The sequence below is a fragment of the Anser anser genome, assembly GCF_964211835.1.
Source record: "Anser anser genome assembly, chromosome: 11".
NCBI classification, from domain to species: Eukaryota; Metazoa; Chordata; class Aves; order Anseriformes; family Anatidae; genus Anser; species Anser anser.
The window spans coordinates 3040259-3062921 of record NC_139732.1 but is presented as its reverse complement, the minus strand read 5'-3'; the positions used below and the strand labels follow the sequence as shown (position 1 = coordinate 3062921).

The following is a 22663-nucleotide window of genomic DNA, read 5'->3' as shown; positions in this document are numbered from 1 at the left end:
ATACACACATACACATTCCTTTCGGTTCTTAAAATTAACACTCGTGCTAATTGTATTTTAGCAGCCCAGTATGCAAGTAAAACTACTGCATTGTCAACTGAAAAAAAAACAAACGTAAGCTAAGTATTTAATTAGTTTAGATAAGATCCATTATTTTCATTAATGGAGCTCATTTTTATTTTTGTTGTTGTTGTTGTTGTTGTTTTCTATCAGATTCAAAGCACACTTTTTATTGTTTTTCCTAATGCAATTTTTGTGATATGCTCAGAATGAATGGAATAGTTATCGTTTTAATTATTTTTTTCATTTTATTTTTTATCCTGCTCCTGTTCTCATTATTTACTACAGTTAAGATACCACTTACTCTGTATACAAGAGCACACGTGTGAAACATTCATATGCATATACACAGAAACACATATATCCGCGAATTCATTCAACTTTCTTTCTGTTTGAAAGTAGTAGATCTAAACAATAAAAAGTTCCTAAATTACTATAGCTTTACCAATATTTAGAAATGTTAAACTATCCTTCCCCACCCTAAATGACTGAGCCAATTTACTGAATGAAATTAAGTAAATTCACATTTTAAATTGATAAGTGAATATCAAGTTGAACTACGTCTGATACTAAAAAGACTAAAATTATTAAAACCACTTCTTTGAATATATGGGTCGTGTAAATTGCAGGATACATAAGTGTAGAGTTTCCAACAAAAATAGTCATGTCTGTCATTCCTGTAGATGAAAATAATGTACAGAATGACAGAAAGAAAAATTTTTAGAGCTTGGTTCCACTATAAAATTCTGATTCCAGTGTAATTTCTATTACAGCATTGCCACCAACTTCTGTGGAAACATTCAAATGTAAGATCTTAAAATATAAGTTGCAATGGATATTACCTTTATACTTTGCTTAGTCAGGTAGTTGCTTATATAATCTGAAAATGTAGTATAATCCTTCTTTGTTGTACCTCCGGATTATTATTTTTTTTTGGACTGGCTATTAAAAAAAGTGGATGTCCCCCAAGCCAGATACAGTTGTGAGTCTTGCAGACAGTCATCTAGAACAAAAAGGAAAAAAACATCTGAAGTGAAAAAAAATCTCAAATCACTGGTTGAGAGGGCAAAAAACTGATCTTCATCAAGATAGTTAAAGCTGCAAACAAAACATTGAGCAAGGCTAATGTCTACCAATTAAACATTTGATCTGAATTTCTTACAATAACTTTCCCATCAGTTTATCTCTGTATCTCTCTCCTTGTTGTAACTAACTGAAAACAATACTTCATATTCCATAAAGTTTAGAAAAAAAAAAAAAAGGAAAAAAATATGCCTCTCAACAGAAGTAAGAGTTATTCTCAGCTAATATTCAGTATCATTAATGATTAATTACTACTATTCTGGGGGCTTCTGACCAACCAGTAAAATGATGTGCACTGAGTACAAGGAAAACAGAGTATTAAAGATAGTAAATTAAATTAAACATATTTACATATATTGTGGCTCTTTCCATGAAATGGACAAACTATCTCAATTATGCCATTGTTTTCCACACAACAAATTCACAATACTTCTTTGGGCTTAACTTTTATGAATTGCTGATATATCTTTATTTACAATATGTAAGTAAAGAACAAGCAGGAAAATCCAAATTGTTAATTGCACTTATGCAGTTGACCACTTGGATAATCACAGTGAACACCCTATTCAGCCTGCTAGGGCGCTTTTTTGGTTTGTTTATTTGTTTGGGGGGGACTAATATTTTTCTGTTTGTTTTTGCTAAAAGGCACCACTTCTCTTAAAGAGTGGTCATTTTCCTGATGGAAAGGCCACGTGAAAAAATGAGCCTACCATGCATAATGCCACAAGGTATATTATGTGGAATTCCCACGCTGACCTTGATAGCAGATGAGTCCACCTCTAAAGGTGAAACAGCTCCATGTATGACCTCAGCTTATGCTCATGAATTCTGACTTATTTTTTACCTCATCCCAACCTACCAAAATGCATATTTGACAAGACAGAATAAGGCAATTGCTGCCTGTTCCTTTGCGTCTTAGAAGTTGTAAGCAAAGCCATCTGGAGCAGGCTATTAGCTGGAAAGTTGCCAAGAGGTATTTCATTAGTTTACTCGGGAAAGAGGTCTTGTGCTGTGCACAGGATGATGCTTTCTGGAGGCTGTATGGCAACCAGTGAAGTAAGGTCTTGTGAAGCCACAACATATTGCAATAAATCATATCAGCATTTTCAAAAATATACATTGTTTACCTTTTTGTCCCACAAAAGACAAGGGACTTTTATGACTGACATCATTTTGGCTAATAAAGTGTGCATCTTGAAAATCTCACCCAAAAGACTTTATTGTTCACTGTTGACAAAAGTTAGAATGGAAACAATATTTTCAAGCTCAAGTACATCTTCCTGCTACAAACAGCAATGGAAACAAATTTCTTGATATAGTTTGGCAGTAGGAAATGATGATAAGATTTCAACCCATAAAAATGGTTTACAGAAAAAGCTGTTGAAGAGGAGAAATTACACATCAGCATCATGATAATACAGTGAAAGAAGCTATGGAAAATGTATAGATTAAGATTTAAGTGATTCGAGTTGCTCTTGCTAAATGAAAAGGGCAATGATCCATTCCCCCTAATTCTGGAAATACAGTGCAAAGCATTGCACTTACCTAAAAACCTAGGTTGATGTTAGGCACTATTTATATCCCACTGGCAATCACACTTCCACACTTCAGATTCTGTGGCTCCGATGCCCTCCCCCTCCTCTCCCCTGCCTCCCCATACCATTATATTATGCACAGAGAATTAATCCAGGTCTATCTACTGATCAATTCCACACAAAGCTGCTATTCTAGGGAGCTAACCTCTTTGAGCAGCAACCTTTTCCATAGAAGATGACAAAATACAAGAACTCTTGTGATGAAAGTGAAGGGTTACAGAAGTGTGTCATTTGTTTCTTTGTCACTTTCCATGTAACCTTTGAGCTAAGAAGGAAAGGGCTCATCTCAGATTTTAAGAACTCAAGAAGAAAATGTCTGCCTCTAGCTATAACTGTAAAACTTCATACAGTTTTTCTGCCTTTTTGGTTTTGTTTCCCTCTTTTTTCTTTTTTAATCTCCCCCTGGAGAAAAGGTCCAGAGGGAGTGGGTGCCCTAGTTTCCACCAGCGTCCACAGTGGAAATGAAGGGAAAACTGCTTCAGCGTCCGTAAGGTCTAACTGGGGAGGAAATATATTTAGCTCCCTCTTAGAAGCAAAGCAGATATATTAAAAAACAGAAGCTAATTCTACAGATTCACGCAGCTAAAACAAGATGTGCAACAATCCTGCTAAAAGTACAAGTACTGCACAGGCATCTGAATATACTTCCTATGGGCTAATCCTTATTTCTGGACAGCTGGATTACCTAAATCTGGCAGAAGTTTTTGCAATTTCCTTGACTTGAATAAAGAAATTAAAATCACAATATGAAGTGCTTGGCATGTAGGTCTCCCAGCTTTGGGCAGCAAATTAGGCATTGAGCTATTTTACCTTAAATATTAGTACATAATTCAGCCCCAAATCCTAAATATGAATGACACCACCATTTTCATTAAAAACAAAAACCACTGCCAATAAAAGAAAATCTTCGTTCATGTTCAGGTAATACTAAGGTGGAAAAATCAAGACTTCAGGAATCAGAATGTACCAAGATTTAACTTGCACACATCATCTTACTTCAGTCTGATTTGCTTAAATACAGTTTTTCATTATGTAACTTTATGCTATTTTTTCCATGCTGTAGAATGTTCACAGAATCACAGAATCATCTAGGTTGGAAGAGACCTCCAAGATCATCTAGTCCAACCTCTGACCTAACACTAACAAGTCCTTCACTAAACCGTATCACTAAGCTCTACATCTAAACGTCTTTTAAAGACCTCCAGGGATGGTGACTCAACCACTTCCCTGGGCAGCCCATTCCAATGCCTAACAACCCTTTCAGTAAAGAAGTTCTTCCTAATATCCAACCTAAACCTCCCCTGGCACAACTTCAGCCCGTTTCCCCTCGTCCTGTCACCAGGCACGTGGGAGAATAAACCAACCCCCACCTCGCTACAGTCTCCTTTAAGGTACCTATAGAGAGCGATGAGGTCTCCCCTGAGCCTCTTCTCCAGGCTGAACAATCCCAGCTCCCTCAGCCGCTGCTCGTAAGACTTGTTCTCCAGACCCCTCACCAGCTTCGTTGCCCTTCTCTGGACTCTCTCGAGCACCTCCATGTCCTTCCTGTAGTGAGGAGCCCAAAACTGAACACTACTCGAGGTGTGGCCTCACCAGAGCTAAGTACAGGGGGACAATCACCTCCCTAGACCTGCTGGCCAAACTGTTTCTTATGCAAGCCAGAATGCTGTTGGCCTTCTTGGACCCCTGAGCACACTGCTGGCTCATATTCAGCCGACTATCAACCAATACTCCCAGGTCCTTCTCTGCCAGGCAGCTTTCCAACCACTCATCTCCCAGCCTGTAGCTCTGCTTGGGGTTGTTGTGCCCCAGGTGCAGGACCCAGCACTTGGCCTTGTTGAACCTCATACAGTTGACCTCAGCCCATCGGTCCAGCCTATCCAGATCCTCCTGCAGAGCCTTCCTTCCCTCGAGCAGATCGACACACGCACCTAACTTGGTGTCATCTGCTAATCGATAATCGATAAAGATATTAAAGAGAGCTGGCCCTAGTACTGAGCCCTGGGGGACTCCACTAGTGACCAGCCTCCAACTGGATTTAACTCCATTCACCACGACTCTTTGGGCCCGGCTACCCAGCCAGTTTCTAACCCAATAAAGAGTTGGTTTTACACCAAATTTGTTACGTAAAATGTACACATACTGCACCTCCATGTTCTACATATTTAATAGCAGTTCTCATCTTCTAAGACATACTCATGGCTGAGTTGTTCATTAAGCAATTTTTAAAGAGTTTTTTGGCCCCATGAACAACAATTTTTTGTTGTTGTTGAAGCAGACTAAATTGTATGCTATGATAATTACACCAAACTAATTGTAGGTAAAATTAGCAACAGGTCAGACCAATTTGGTTTCACAAGAAAATATATGCTTTGCTTACACCTTAAATGATCTTTAGAAAATTAATCAAGTAGAACTGAATCTTCTTAAATCAACATATATAATTTTCTGTACATTTGCTGTGAAACGGGAAGTTTTAGCATTGCTTTGAAAAATGTAACTTACTAATTTTTTTTTTTTTTTTTATAATTTTGGTTTAAATTACCAATTAACATTACCCTAGAGAATCAAACAATGAGTCTTTTCCGCTTTACTGGTACATTAAAATGGTACACATACACAGCAGGTAGAGAGAAACATCGATAATACAAGTATGTTTTTTAAATCTCTTTTACTACCAGCTATAACATTGCTCCAATAATGGTCTCTAATATTATGATACTCACATAAAATTTCTTTAGATTCCCTGTTTCTATAGCGATACAAGTTCTCCAGACAATGTAAAGTCCATTGTGGTGCTCTTATATAGATGCCTTTGATGTTTCAAGTATGTCATTGAATTGGTATGAATGAGTTGTAGCTGCTGTTTCAGTCTATGCTATTACAACCTTATTCCCAAACTCTGCTCCAGAGGTTCAGTTTACCTCTAAAAAAGTAGGCTAGATTGACCTAAAATCCAAGCAACTGGACTGTACTCTAGTCAAGCAAATTTCACACATAATAAGATATATGCTCCTCAACTTCCTTGTTTGAGATCATTTATGGCACTACCCTTAACTGATAAGAATTTGTATTAATTTGAAAGTTTTATCATGTATAAACGATATTTTATGACTTCACAGCGTAACACTTCAGATACTCAGTGACATATAATACATATCACTGGTCGCTAAAGGGCTAGAAAATTGCTCAATAACTGGAATTTCAATTGAAAAGAATTGCAAAACAACTCTTTTTATTTTCTAGTAAATACTGTCCCTGAAAATATTATCAGATTAATGATTATGAAATCATGGTCTTTATTCCTTCAGCAATCTTATTCTGATTCAAACAATTTCAAAATATACATAATACATAATAGCATAATACATATAGTACATTAGTTCACTAATACCAATGTTATTGACACAATATAAATATTTAACAGCAATGTTTAATATGCACTATAATGACATGAAAAAACTTTGCCAAAACAGAACAGTTGAAGCTGATTATTTTGATCCGGTATCCTACCAAAATGTTAACTAAAATTCAGTTTTTCCAACAACAAAATCATATTTTTTTTTTTTTAATAAAAAAAATATTCCATCACAACTTTTTGATTAGTTGTAGCAAACACAAGACTTTTAAAAATACTTGCTTTGTACCTCAAGGACTTAAGAATATATGCAACAGAATTTTTATTCTTTGCTGAAATATTTCTTGCATTTACAAACTAGCACAACTACCTACATTGTCTTTACTGTTAAAAGTACCAAAAATGTTGTATTTACAGTGATCATCTTGCTGAAGGGCTGAAACAGTTCTTGTCTTTTTCATCATGTTTCAGTGAATTCAGATCTAGATTTTTTTTTTTTTGCCACTCATTAAGGACTTCATTCTTTTTCACAAAAGACATCAAGGCAAACAAAAATCTGTCTATTCAGGCCAAAGTCCTCTCTCTCTCTCTCTATCTCTTTTATTTTAATTTTTGTTACGTTATGGTTGCTTATACTAGTTTATAAAACATACTTTAGGGAGATAACAAGAGTTGGTTGGTAGGGTACTGGACTGGAAGCCGGGAAACTTTATTTGACCTTGAGCAAGTCAATAGCCTGCTGAGTGTCTTTGTCTTACCCCTTATCCCATGAACTCTTTGATGCAGAGACTCTTAATGAATAATTCTGGGAGGTGCTGTTTAAAGTGTGACCGTCAATGAGGTACACCAGAGAACGTTTCATTGCAGATCTGGTGAAGCAGTCACATAGGTGGAAGACAAAATGCTCAGCACACTCACTCTTACATCTGCAGGAGCAGAGAAGAAACGGAGGGTTGTATTTTGCATTACAGCAAAAGGCAGGTATTTCCTCACTACCAGAAATGGAAAGGCTTGAACACACAGATGTTGAATATCTCACATTCATGCTTATTAATGTCAATGCACTTATAATATGGATAACCCGTTACAACATCTTGAAAGAGAAATGTATCACAGACAAGGAATACACAGACACAGATTCTGCACCTCAGAACAGGCCACTTAAAGTTTAAGGAGCAAAGATGATGTCACAAAGACACACAGCATTTATAAAATCTTTAAACATTAGCTTCAGCAAAGTAGCTACAAGAAATGCCCTCAGAGATAGAAAATCTAAGAAAAATAGTACTGGCATCTAATTACAGCAGTAGAGTTTGCTGCTTTTATCTGTAATTGGACTGTATAGTCTTTCATTCTAATTTACTTTACATCTAAACTGTGATAATCAAGACAAGCAGAACAGAACGGCTTGTAACTGGCTATACCACCGACACCAGTAAATGCCTAATTATAACAACTAAATTAAAGAGAGGACTGTAAAGAGGTTGACTATCAGTTTGAAGCATTTAATTCTGTGGAAAGAAATAGAGATTTTAAATTCTTAGTAAAAAAAAAAATCAATATTATGGGTCACTATATTGGTACTGCTAAACAGATTAATGAAATTAAGTGTTTTGTTTTGTTTAAAAAAAAGTTTTATCATTATGTAAAGATGGCTTGAAAAAAAAAAAAAGAAAAGAAATAATAAAAAAAAGGACTGCAATAGAGAAGGAAATTCACATTCCAGACCAATTTATAAACCAATCTGATCTGGGAAAAACAGTAGGTGGAATCGACTTTCCCAGAATATCTCTGAGGGCTGCAGAATGCAGAATATGTTAACTCAACTGTGGATTTACTGCATGACTCTAAAGAAGTATACACACAACATAAAACAAAGAAAATCCAGATCCCAGGGAACATTTGGGTGTAAATCTAACTTTTAATTAAAATCTTTTTGAAAGCCTCAAATACTAATTAAATATCTTAGAAAGACAGGTTAACCAAAAAGAATAATATTTCCTGCCAGCTTGCAAGCAAAAGAAAAAAAAAAGGAATTTGGGAATGCTCAGCACTGTTGAGATGTAGCTAGCATAAATTCTAAACTGGTTTAGGAATTGCAATATAAATTGGTCATCTATATGTTGAACTGAATACACAAGAATTCATCTTCTGGGATGTGAAAAAGGAGCACAGGGAATAAAAATGTTTGCAGTTAGCACTCTTGTGAAATTGATCCATAATACTCAACTGGTAGGTGGATAAAGAACCAGTTGGAATTCATGGTGCATGCAGCATGATTTGGTCCAGTTAGTATCTTTGATAGAAAGCAGTAGAAAACATCAAGACAAATCATAGAACCATAGAATATCCCGAGTTGGAAGGGACCCATAAGGATCATCAAGTCCAACTCCTGGCACCGCACAGGTCTGCCCAAAAGTTTAGACCATGTGACTAAGTGCACAGTCCAATGGCTGCTTAAATTCAGACAGGCTTGGTGCAGTGACTAGTTCACTGGGGAACCTGTTCTAGTGTGCGACCACCCTTTAATGTCCTTTTTGTACTGTGGTGCCCAGAACTGCACACAGTACTCGAGGTGAGGCCGCACCAGCGCAGAGTAGAGCGGGACAGTCACTTCCCTCAACCGACTAGCAATGCCATGCTTGATGCACCCCAGGATACGGTTGGCCCTCCTGGCTGCCAGGGCACACTGCTGGCTCATATTCAACTTGCTGTCAACCACAACCCCCAGATCCCTCTCTGCAGGGCTGCTCTCCAGCGTCTCATCACCCAGTCTGTACGTATAAGTCCCAGGTGCAGGACCCGGCACTTGCTTTTGATAAACTTCATGTGGCTGGTGATCGCCCAGCTCTCCAATCTGTCCAGATCTCTCTGCAAGGCCTTTCCACCCTCATCCGAGTCCACAACTCCTCCAAGTGTAGTGTTGTCGGCAAATTTGCTCAAAACACCTTCTAGTCCTACATCCAAATCATTCATAAAAACATTGAAGAGGACTGGCCCTAAAATGGAGCCTTGAGGGACCCCACTAGTGACCATCCGCCAGCCAGATGTGGCTCCATTTACCACAACCCTTTGAGCCCTGCCCGTCAGCCAGTTGCTCACCCATCGTATGATGTTTTTATTTAGCTGTATGCTGGACATTTTGTCCAGTAGGATCCTACGGGAAACCATGTCAAAAGCTTTGCTGAAGTCCAAAAAGATCACATCAGCTGGTTTCCCTTGATCGATTAGATGGGTGATCTTATCACAAAAAGAAATCAAATTTGTTAGGCAGCACCTACCCCTCATGAACCCACGTTGGCTGGGACCAATGACTGCATTGTCCCCCAGGTGCGCTTCAATAACTTCAAGGATCATCCTCTCCATAATTTTACCAGGCACTGACGTGAGACTGACAGGCCTGTAATTGCTAGGGTCATCTTTCTTACCCTTCTTGAAAATTGGCACAACATTTGCCAGCTTCCAGTCCATGGGACCTCACCAGATTCCCAAGATCGTTGAAAAATAATTGAGAGAGGTCCCGTGATGACGTCTGCCAGCTCTTTAAGCACCCTGGGATGAATCCCATCTGGACCCATGGACTTGTATGGATCCAGGTGGAGCAGCAAATCCCGCACACGTTCAGGGTCGGTTGAGAGTTTGTCATTCCCACCGTCATGGTCCTCCAGCTCAGGGTACCCTGGGTCCCGAAGCCCATCATCAGCGTTGAAGACAGAGGCGAAGAAGGCATTAAACATCTCTGCTTTGCCTGTGTCATTGTCTGTGAGGAGACCCTCCCCATCTATGATGAGAACATTCACCTTGTTAGATGTATAAACTCAATGAAAGTAGATATCTGCTTTCATATGACAGTCATTAATATTTTCATCATCTGTAGACGACCCCATAGTTGGTGGTTCTAAGGTTCTAAACCAGTTAAATACTTAACACACTCATCAGGAAGTTCATCTGACCCTTCTGTAGCAGAACTTCTCTGAAGGCAGTGATCAGCAATTTATCAGATGTAAAATGAGGACAATGGAAGTTATGTTCTAAAGTTTTAGGAACTTTTTGCCAGTTTCTAAATTCACTAATACAGAGATCTCACTCCTTAAGAAAACAAGGCTTCTGCAATTCTTTGTCCATCTTTGAGGTGCCACTGACACACTTAAAGTTTGTCCAATTTCAATTAAATTCAGTAAAACTCCTTCTCATTTCAGTTCTTACATTTTATGAAATTCAGCATGTTTGAAAAGGAGATTGCCTTCATTTGGTGTCCTCATCATGCATAAACCAGAGAAAATTCCAGCTGGCAAGTCAATGTAGCCTGCACAAGTCAGCCAACCAACTTGTGAGTTGCTCCAGATTACTCACAGCACTGTCTACCTGGGAGAGTTCCCATGGGGGCTATTGCCAGAAAATTGCCATAGACAATGTACAGTAAAAAGGGGTTCCAAATGTCTACTTTGTCACCAAGGTGACAACTGGCTGGAGAAGGATACAAAACCCTGAAATTAAACGTGTTGTTACCAAAAATTGAAGCAGACCAGAAAGCTAAATGCTATTAGCATTGATTTTTCTGCTGAGTAGGATACTGATAAAGAAAGGTACCCATGATCTTCAATGCTGCTCCAGATTACAGATTCTTGCTTCTAAGAGAAGAGCAACAGATATAGCATCTTAGATATCCATTGTTACTTTTTAAATTATTAACAGGCAGGTATAAGGCTTGTTTTTTTTTTACTTATACAGAAGTTATAGAGGTTACAGAAGTACTAAGATAGAATTCCCATAGTTTCACATACACGTGAAAAAATACAAACAGGAAGATGCATACTGTAAAACTATACATTTTGGTTAATAACCTGCCATGTTTGAAGCATGCCACTGATGACCTTTCTGCACATCAGAAGGCCAAGTGAAGAAGGGTCACTTCCTCCAAGTGACAAAGGCTGAAAACATTCCAAAGAATTTTACGTGATATGTACTGTACAAATGTAATAAGTTTAACCATACATCATCTTGTACAATTCAAAACCATGTTATAAATGGGGAAGTGTCCTCAGGACTGTATCTACAACAGATATTTTAATGACCCTAACATGAAGACAAGTTCAAAGTAATCCTGACCCCTAGGTCTGCGCCCAAACTCTCTCAAACTCCAAGAAGCTGCAGCTCTGAACCATGGCCTGAACTTTCAAGTTCTGCATTATCTCTATTGCATCTAATTATTATCAGCAGAGATAAAAAGAATATTTATATTTGATGTTAACAGGGCCCATTAAAAAACTACAAATGCTATCAGTGTTTATACATACTAGTGGGTTCTGGTGCTTTAGTAGTGGTGAACAATCACACAAAGTGATATGTACAAAATGGTAAACACAAAAGGGAAAAATTTTCTACTATGAAGTTAGATGTTCTTTTTTTTTTTTTTTTCCCTCCCTTCCCCCCACCAATTTAGTCTTTAATTGCACCTGCAGAATTCCACATCAAGCACAGATGACAAGAGTGAATGGAATCTCATCCAAATTTATTAATGAATATAGTTCCCAGGTGAGTGGTAATACCATCCATCTTTTACAGGCAGGCAGATACAACAGTTTAAATTACTCAGAAAGAGTGGTTTAAAGACTCAGCTGGATTAAAGGTTTATTAGATTATGATATAGACCTGGAAGCAAGTGCCAGGCACTTCACACACCTGAAAAAGAAAATTCTAAAGCACTTCTATAATTTGGAACTTTCTTCTGTGTCCAAACAAAACAAAACAATAACAACAACAAAAAAGATTCACCACTGTACTCTGAGTACCTGAAACATTTACACCAATGCTCTCATATTTTAAAGAGCTCATAAATACCCCCCATATTACAGAGACCCTAATTTGAAGATAAATATTTCCTTGAGAAGAACAGAAGCAAACTGAAGTAGAGGATTCCTGACAAATCTTCAGACCTTTATTTGCAACTTAAATCACCCAAAGACACAAGTGTTCCTAGCAGTAGCTGAAATATTAATGACAGATTTCCTGAATTATCACACCCGTTCTCCTGCTGCAAGATTCAAATCCTAAGTGTCTGACCCTCACAAATCCTCTGCTTATTTAAACCCAGAGCCCTAAAGCATGTACACAGTTCCAGGGCTAGAATATAAATGAAAGGGAAAAGTTTTGTTTGTTTGTTTGTTTGTTTGTCGTTTTAAAGCAAAGCCAGAAAATGCTGCATGATCAGTTTTGAAGATTCAACCTCTTAAAATGTACAACATAGAGAAAGCTCGCACCTCCCAGTGCCGCAGCAGTGTAAGGAACACTAAGCATCCATGCTCTCCTCACAAAAGTCCTAACTGAGCAACAATATGTGATTAGATCCTTCCGCTATAATAAATTGCCCAATTCCTTCATCTAAGGGAAACGTGCACCGCACTCATTACCACAGCATATTGCAAGATCTGTGCCAGCACAATATCATCTCTGCATAACTTCAAAACCAGAAAGCAGCAGTCTCCTGTAAACCCAGGTCAACAAAGGAAATACAGTGAGTGAGAGAAGTATGTTTGACTGGATGCTATCTTTCACGTATGGCGATTGCCAAATCCAGCATGTCTTAATGGCATCTCTACTGGATGCTGCTCTTCTTCTACCACTGGCTGCTCTGAGCTGTAAGGGTAAGACAGTGGCAGTGGGTGGCCAGGCCAGCACCACAACGAACTCTGATGGTTGGTGGCTGTACTTCAGAGCATGCAAAAATAGCTTAGGTCCTGCAAAGGCAGGCATGACTTATGGACAGGCGGGCTCTTCAATACTGAAGATAATAAAACATCTCAGAAATTCAAGCTGGAATTATTATAGAAGGAAAAAACCAAACACTGTACATTTACTTTCTCCTTATTGTTTCAGTGCAAACCTGAAAAATGTGAAAGCAAAAGAACAAAAAGCCACAACATGTTTTTTTTTGTTTGTTTGTTTTTCCATATATGGTGACCAGGTAGTCAGATTCTGTTGCCTTTTCTTTTTTCGCTCAATTTACTTCAAGGAAATATATTATAATATTCCTGCTTAAACTCAGTTTGTCTAAGTTTTTGTTTTGTCCTTTGGAGTCCTTGCTTCAAATTAAATCTGAAACAACTATAATGTCAATACCTTGAAATCTCATGAACCATGCAGAGACTTTCAGGAAAGCTATGTCAGTGAAACTAATGCCGTTAATTTAAATCTGTAATGTCCAAACAGTGTACCAGAAGTCACCGGATTAGAACCTGACACATCTAACTTTACTTGCTAAAATGCACATCTGGCATTGACAACCACAACATTCTAGCTTCTTAAAAATTCGCTGTCATTAACTTTTTTTTTTTTTTTAATTCTCCAATCACACAGTATCACAGAATCATTTAGGTTGGAAGAGACCTCCAAGATCATCTAGTCCAACCTCTGACCTAACACTAACAAGTCCTTCACTAAACCGTATCACTAAGTTCTACATCTAAACGTCTTTTAAAGACCTCCAGGGATGGTGACTCAACCACTTCCCTGGGCAGCCCATTCCAATGCCTAACAACCCTTTCAGTAAAGAAGTTCTTCCTAATATCCAACCTAAACCTCCCCTGGCACAACTTTAGCCCATTTCCCCTCGTCCTGTCACCAGGCACGTGGGAGAATAAACCAACCCCCACCTCTCTACAGCCTCCTTTAAGGTACCTGTAGAGAGCGATAAGGTCGCCCCTGAGCCTCTTCTCCAGGCTGAACAATCCCAGCTCCCTCAGCCGCTGCTCGTAAGACTTGTTCTCCAGACCCCTCACCAGCTTCGTTGCCCTTCTCTGGACTCTCTCGAGCACCTCCATGTCCTTCTTGTAGTGAGGAGCCCAAAACTGGACACAGTACTCGAGGTGTGGCCTCACCAGAGCTGAGTACAGGGGGACAATCAATTCCCTAGCCCTGCTGGCCACCCTGTTTCTTATGCAAGCCAGGATGCTGTTGGCGTTCTCGGCCATCTGAGCACACTGCTGGCTCATATTTGGCCGACTATCAACCAGCAACTGTTAGCTTATCTTCAACAGGGAAAGGTTTTTACCTGAGCTGTTATTTCTTCCAATTTCACTGGCACGAGAAAAAATAAAATAATATTTTGGCTTAGACTGATGATATTTTCTGTGATGTATGTTTTTATTCACTATAATATTTTACACAATCTATGTTAATCAGAAATTCATCAGGAAGTTTGGTCTGGAAACACAATGTCTATAAACATATTTCTGGATTAACTTCCAGAACACACAGCTCAGTCTAGGCCTGCTCAGGTTCCCGCAAAATCCTTCATTGATTCCAAGCATGCTCATAAGATCAGCAAAAGATTTAGCAAACACTGCAACATTTTATGATATTTGTATCTCTCAACAACAGAAATGTACTCAAATTCTTGTGAAATAAATAAATAAATAATAGTGAATCACAAATAATAATGGACAACTTGCTAGCTCTGAGCAAAAGAAAACAAAATTTATCCTGTTATCTTGAAAGGCTTTTTGATTAGCGACTAACTTTTGTTATAGACCTACAAAGCAGATCAAAATAGAGCTTTGTCCCAGTTTTCTGCAATTACACAATTTTGTACATGTGTTAAATGAAATTAAGGCGTGGTAGCAGAGTTTGAGACTGCTGTATATTCCAATCCTAAAACACAGACAAAATATGTTATCACTTGGCAACTGGCAGGGCAAATACCAAATTCAGATGAAATACTTATCTAAATATTCACAGCTAGGTAAATTGGGGCATATTGCTACAAATCACTTATTTTGTGTGTATATTGTGTAAAACATGCACAAGTTTTATAAAAGAATAAAAATCACTGTATATAAAGGTCACATATCTTTAAACTAGGACATTTCAGCAGAGTTAAAAAAATAATATATCAGATATATATAAAGAGGGGAAGCCAATGTAAAAAAGAATAAATCATATTTTACTTTCCTATATAATTATAACTTATATACAAAAGTCACACTATTCCCCTTGACAGCACCTATTGCCACGAGCGAAATGACTGGAAAACAACATGCTTTTAATATGTGTAACATCATAACAGAATCCTTTTGGCTGCAAAATTTGCATGGAAAATAATTCTAAAAAGGCAGCATACATGTAATCCATTTAAAAGTGTTAACAAGCTATAGCATAGTCTTAGTTGTATTTCCAATCTCTGTTATTAAATATAACCAGAAAATAACAGTAAAAATTAACCTAAAGCTTAAAGGCTTATGTAAGAATGCTTTAATAAAAAAAAATGCTGCTGAGGTTATTGAACTGTACAATTAAACCCCTCCCACTAAATACTTTTCAGACTAATTTCCATCTAAAGCTTATTCAGCAAACCAAAATGCCAATGCATTTCTTCAATTTCCACTTCTTTGAACCTGTTAATGTATGAATAAAAAAAGATTTATTTGTGCTATTAGCCACATATAACCCTCTTGTCTAAAAAGTAGCTTTAAATACAAAATTTCTGAGATACACATGAACCTACAAAATATCTAAAAGATCATTTTGATTTTCTTCTGCAAGCTATGTTTGATTTACATCAATTAGATCTTTCACATAAGGTATCATATAACAGGAAGGCTAATAACCCAGAAATAACCTCATTAAAAAAGACAGCATATCGGTCTAAGCAGAATGAACTCTAAGCAGAAAAATTAGTGACCTGGAAAGTAGTAGGAAGAGGTAATAGCAATACAGAGAAAAAATACATTCCCATTAGCTAGTCAAAAGTAGAAATCACCAGCAATAAAGTAAAAATACAATAGAAGCATAAGGAGAACATTTTAAAATATTTTTATCTTTTGAAATTTTGTAACATAAAACGTATTTCCCCAAACTAAGATACTGTCTAAAATTATGTTAGTACTATCAGTTAGTTATCTGTTTTTTTTTCAGATGCTTAAAACAGTCAGTCCTTGGCAGAATACTATTAGCAAGTCTAATACATTTATATTAAATTAGCAGTGTATGATTCCAGTGTCTGTGGATTCATCTATTTTAAGTTTAATGGTTAATAATGGCAACTCACACTGGATTTACATTGCTACCCCTAGTCTAATGTTAACTGCTTAGATTCAAATTATAGTAAAACCTTTCAAAATAATTCATGTTAATATATTGACAATATTTTCAGAAACCACCTTTTTTTTTTTAGCTATGAGAAATGGTTTCAAAACAAAGACACTCTCTTACTTTTTTGTTAAATTTAATTTTAGATATGGAGTTAATTCAGATCGAACTTGTATAAATGAGAACAAAAAGTACCTGAATCATCATCACAGTAAAAAGTTTGTCTTGGTTTGATTCGGCAAACTATCATAGTTTACTTTAATTTCCAAAGTCAATTAACTGAAATCAAACTAATCAGCATGTAGGATTTAAGTGATTTTTCTCTGCTGAAAAGTTTAACGGGTTTAAAACACGAGAGGAGAAAAAAAATCAGCACTCATGGAGAAATCTTAATCACAGAGAAAGTACCATGTTTATGATTTTACTTTGCAATTTTTAATCCAGGTTTCTGAAAAACATTTTTTTTCCACTTTTTTTTTTTTGTTGTTTTAGGCTCCCATCTTTGAATCAATGATGCAGCTGCATAACTCATTTAACTAAGCCGTGCTCAGAGTATTTTGTTCCCTGTGTCTGTAGATTGTTGTAGACCACAACTGCTTATGTTTTCTTCACTGCCTCCAGATCTATGGCAATTTTATTTTCTTCTGTTGCCACATTATTTTTCTTCACTGCCTCCAGATCTATGGCAATCTTATTTTCTTCTGTGGCCGCGTTTCCAGAAGCTACTGCCATCTCCAACAGTAACGGACTCAGCTGATGCAAGGAGAACTGTGATAAAACTGAAAACGTCTTTGAGCTTGCAGAGTCAAGCTGGTCATAGCTTGTATAGAACATCACTCTTGCCTTGTACTTTCTCAACCTTTCTCTGCAATACAGCCACAAAATACAAACCAGAGGAATGTGAGGAAGAAAGAGCCTCTGGGGCAAAAACATTCACATTTTTTCTTTCTTCTGCTTTAGTTCTCAAAGCCAAAATAGATGAACTCTGCTGAACATTTCTAACTGCAATGGCCTTCACAGTTTCACTGTAGTTTCTGGGAGAAAACAGGGTGCCACCTTCTACAACAGATTTGTCTGAAACTGCCCCTTCCTTTCATTTTGGTAACACTGCCCAGCTCTATGACAAGCTGGGTAAGAAATGAGGAATTCATTCCATGCTAAATCACTTCCAAGTAACACCATTTCCCAGTCTTGTACTTCCTTTTCCCAAAGACTTATTTCTCCATCGCAATCTGATAGCAGAGGCTGACCCATGGAAAATGTGGCTAATGAGTATTTGAGATAGCACTAATATGTAATAACATAAACAGTCTCATAATCTGAAACAAGCATAATTACAGTCAATCAAAAAAAAAAAAAAAAGATTTGGGGGTAATTGATATATATATATATATATTTTTTTTTACCCCAGTATTTTTCATGTCTCTTTTCAAAACAATCCAACTCAACCCAACCCAACCCAACCCAACCACTTCTTAATAGAAGTAGAGGAAACTTGGAAAGTTTTGTCTTCCATAAGAAACAGGAAATTTTCCAGTTAAGTTTGTTTGGGTTGGTTGTTTAGTTTTGGTTTGTTTTGTTGTCTATTTTTGTTCGTTTGTTTGTTGTTTTTCTTGTTTGGCGGGAGGGGGTTGTTATGTTTGCTTTGGTTGTTTTATCACATCCTCAACATGATTATAACAGATAGAGCTTTATTTAGGCTCTAGGCTGCTCCTGAGACCACTACCACATAACTGGACAGTTTTCTCTTAGATCTTATGATGTCTCATTTTGTTGTCTTCTATTGCATATAAAAAAATAATAATAATTAAAAAAAAGTATCAAACACAAAGACATTGCCAAACAATGTTCATCTCTGAGGCAAAAAGCAGAGTGTAAGATAGCAAATTTCTTGCTCCTAAAATCAAAGTAGACTCCCAACCACTGTTTTTGGAGACTGTGAGAAATCCACTGGCAAGTTTTCTCAGGCTTTATCAAAAGCTAATGGTAGATGGGCACTTAATTCCCCCTTATGACTTTCAAAAATGATGTGGCCAGCTACTTTTAATTTATTACGGAGCAGATTTACAAAGACTTTTATTACACAGGCAGTAAGGAGAGCTATTTTTCCATAAAATATTTGTAAATATGATTTATGAAAGACACAAATATTGCTGAAATGAGGGATAAATTGTTTCAAAACTTTATGTTCATAAAAGCTAGGTAAAAGTACATATTGCTTCAATATTTTTTCTTTCACGTTAGTATCTCTCTCAGGTAACTGGAAGGCATATTCTTTGTGTTCTGCTCACCTCATAAGAATGGTATCTTTTCTGAAAGCAACTCTATGAAACTGCTAAAGAAACAAAGCTGTAACACATACTATCGTACAGTTAGTAATCAGCCTGCTGCTTAAAGAAAATAAATACTGTACTACCACTAGGATTAAAATTTGCAAATCTTAAAGGAGAATTCAGTTAAGAAACCACAGAGAGCTATAGAAATCTCTTTATCCTTTTTCTAAATAATTTCATCTTTTGTTAAATAAAATGCTTCCCAAGAAAACATTACAAAAATAAGCGTAATTTGGAATCCGTTAGGTGTAAAACACAATCTACTTGAAGCTGTGCTTTTCCAGTCTTTTTTTTTTTTTTCTCTGGACTGACATGGAAATAAACAGGTGAAATTTTACTGTTACATCAAACAGTCCAGGAGAAGAAACCTGAAAAAAGACAAGACAGCTTTCTGCCCCCTGAAAATTACAGTCAACTGTGTCAAAATGCCTATGTACTTGCTGAGAGTTGTTGGTGTCAGCCGTGCACAAAATTCCAGCAAAGGACCAAACTGACCGTGCAAGTTCAGATATTCCAAGGGATTTCAGTTAAGCACCAAATACATTTGAAAATCTCATTTTAATAATTTGGTCAGTGCTCATAACAAAAACCTCTTGAATGCATCACAACTTCCTTCAGTTGAATCAAACATTTATACTTTTAACAGTGATTTGAAGGAAAGCAGATATGGAACTCCTTCATCAACAAGTGGGCTTGTGTCTACTGGGCTTTGTTTTGTCATCCGTAGAGCAGAATTCCCAAGCAGGACTTTTGACATGAATAACAACTCAATATACTAATATTAATTAATAACATTTTAACTCAAAAAGGCCCTGTTCAAACAATAAGATGTTGCCTTGTGAAGTGCTGAAGATGAATGCTTTGTGAAGTGCTGAATGCCACTTGATAGGCCTCACACTGTAAATTAGTAACTTAAACTGTCAGAGCTTTAGTCATACTATAGTCATTGCTCTAAAACGCAAAAAGTGCACAGGTGTATCTCAAAACTGAGTCTTTCAATATATAAACAAAAACTGTGAAGTAGTGAAACAAGGAAAGAATTCAAGGTAAGCCAGAAATGAAGCACATTCCCAAAAGCCTTTCCTCAGCAGAAAGACTAGCTCTTTACAACAAAGAGAGAAGACAGGGCAGAACTTGCAGAGTAAAACATGGCACGGTCCAGGAAGTATCAGAAGCTCTTGGCTGCCACCTGTGCAGCTTTTGCATAATACAGACTACGTAGAGTATACTGGGACTAAAAAAAAATACATCCAAGAAGAGAGATAGAACAAATCCTTTTTCTGGATACGCACAAGACTCCACCAGGATTAGATGAAAGACAAACAAACTTCTGCAAAGCCTGATTTTCAGCTGAGAACTTAATATTTTCTGGTCCCCCTCAGGCCCCTACATTCACATTGTATGAGTCCTGAAATATTAAACACTGAGGAACACTTCTGAAAAGCCAGTTAAAAATGCACATTCGTGGTAGAAATTTTAAATTGACCAGTAAAGTAAATGAAATCAGAATATGGCTATCACTTTTCCAGCCAGCATTCTGCTTTCACAGGAATTTGGGTAAGACTACATGAGACTGTTCTGTGTTTGCCGTGAAGAGTAACTGCTGTATGTTTACGTGAGAAAGAATGTGGTATCTTTCTAATAAAAAGCACCATGTGCAGCAGCAGCTCCATTAATCTCGCATCATAGTCTTTCATAAAGCTGTAAAACCTGGAGTCCTAATACAAAGCTCAGCGAAATCAAGCAGAGTCTTTCCCCTCATTTCTGAAGGTACCACTGAAGGCAGAGTTATGCTCATCCATACTGGGAGCCGGCCTTTGGCAGGGGCTTCTGTGGCTGCATTAGGCTGACGATATAAGGAGTGCAGTTTTATATATGTTTACATAAAATAACACTTGGTCACTGGCCTGAGGTGTTCATGTGTCTGCTACTTATATAACAAAACAGTCAGGGCAAGTGTTGCATTACAAAAAAGAAAAAAGAAAAAGAAAAAAAGCAGCTTTGCTTACTGCTGACAGTAAATGATGACAGTAAATGATGGAGCTTTCTAACTATGACCTGTTATGTCTACAGAAGATTTAAGAATATTTTTCTCACAATTGGTCAATGAGATATTTAGAATATAGAGGAGGGTAAGAAGAAGGGGTGAAATGGCAACTGGCTAGTATGTCAGATATGACAGTCAAACGTTACTGGAACTCAATCCTGGAGAATTATGGACTTCCCAGTAAAGGTTGCTTAAAACAAAAGCCCATTTATCTGAATACTGAAGACATTTAATCAATTTACATGAGGGATTTCAAAATTAGTCAGACTGTAATGAACTATGAAATACTGATTAATGAATTTTTGCAATGTTTGATTAGAAACTTAACATGTATGCTAGCACATTTTGCCACCACAGCGTTTATAAGCTAATATTTGTTTCTTGAAATTACCAGAGTGTAAATAGCCTCTGGATTCTGGGGCTGAGCAGGTTTATTATTAATCAGACATTTTATTTCAAAAGTTAGCTGTGAAAAATTTTAATATACTAAAATCTCTTGTTAAAACGAATAAATAACAAAATGATACTTTCACATTTACCTATCCTGTCTCGTTTCCTTTACTCTCCTCTTTGCTAAAACCTTTCAGACTTTTCCAGTAGTTCATTAGGCAACCTGAGTCACTTCTGTCACTTAGGATCAAACGAAGTTTAAGTTATGTATCATTAAAATACTCAGCTTACATATTTGTAGTGCCAGGCATACAGGTACAGTTATGGAACACATACATTTAGATACTTGCAAGTATACACATGAATAAATCAGTTGTATGCAAAGCAGGCCCTAATATGAAAATGAACAAGTTACTTCTCCATAATTGTCATTATGATTATTATCTTTTCTCTGATACCAATTAATGAGCTATACTGACATCACTTTTTACATTTACACGGTAAGTCATCATTAAGAAGGAGACCCAGATACTCCTCGCCTCACATTAAACACTGCAATTTTTTGGCTAATTGGCTGAAATGGTCAATTGTGGGCCTCCTAAATGCTAAAAATGTAGACTTTGAGAAAGTTCTAGATACTGACTCAGTCCTTATTTTTTGAATTTATAGATACTTCTGTAGTTGTATTAAGCATTCATTCACCAGTTGTCATTTTTCAAATGACATCATTATATCAACTTAAAGTTTACTCCCAGTATACACATTTCTTCTACTCAAATCACAGATTCTAAGCCTTTCTTAGTTTTATTTTTTTTTCTTTCAGTTTCTTCAAATAGTCATTATTTTGTTAATTGGGGTCTCTGAGCAAGTAGAAAGAGAAAAGACTTCCTTTCATGACAAAAATATCCTTATTAAAATTTGTAATTGGTAACAAAGTTAGCAAACCTAGAAAGAGATCATGTATTTTACGAGGTCATCAACATGTATAAAAGTGTCAGTGAATGATTTTTATAAAGTAATGGTAAAACAATCTTGTTTTGTAATTGGTTAGCTGTAGCTTCTTTTTATTGCATGTAAAATGAAGAGATCCTTTTTTCCACAGTGAAAAATGGAAAATCACTCAGTTTGGGGTTTGTGGTTGCTAGTAGCAACAAATACTGGAATATTGCCATCTGGCCTCTTGTTTTAAATGAGATTTGAATAATCAATTTAGTAATGGATAGAGTACATACTTAAAGAAATAATCACTTGTCATATCTTAAGAAAACTTTAGTATAAAAAAATCCATTATATGAATTAATGTAGAACACATAGGCATCTAAAGAGATGCAGCAATTTTTATTTTCCTCACTAAAACATCAAAAACTTAAGCATATAGGGTTTTAGGTGATCACATCAAACATTTAGGAATCAGGAAAAAAATAGGTGTGATTGGTTTGTTACAGGCATTCGTAGGAGCCATCTAGCAGAGATTAAGCCATATAGAAACATGGCATTTTGAACACATCTGTAAGTCCTATGGTATCCACAATAACAATAATAAAATTAAACACGGCTGAGAGAAAAACTAAAATAGGTAAAATGTTCATGCTACAACTGCTACTGATGAAATGGAAGTTCAAAACTTGAAAACTCTGAAGTTATGAATGTTTCCTTCATTTGTAAAATGTATCTGTTGCTGGAAAAGTGTTCCCAGACATGGTGATGATTT

General features: G+C 36.8%; 1 protein-coding gene across 1 annotated transcript in view; it reads right to left on the bottom strand.

The window, feature by feature from the left end:
* The window catches only part of LOC310879956 (uncharacterized protein), a 307953-nt gene that overhangs the window by 80909 nt on the left and 204381 nt on the right, over positions 1 to 22663 (bottom strand). The window contains exon 14 of the mRNA XM_083795024.1: positions 903 to 1063. The gene's annotated coding sequence lies outside the window, so the exon portion shown is untranslated. The remainder of the gene's footprint in view (positions 1 to 902; positions 1064 to 22663) is intronic.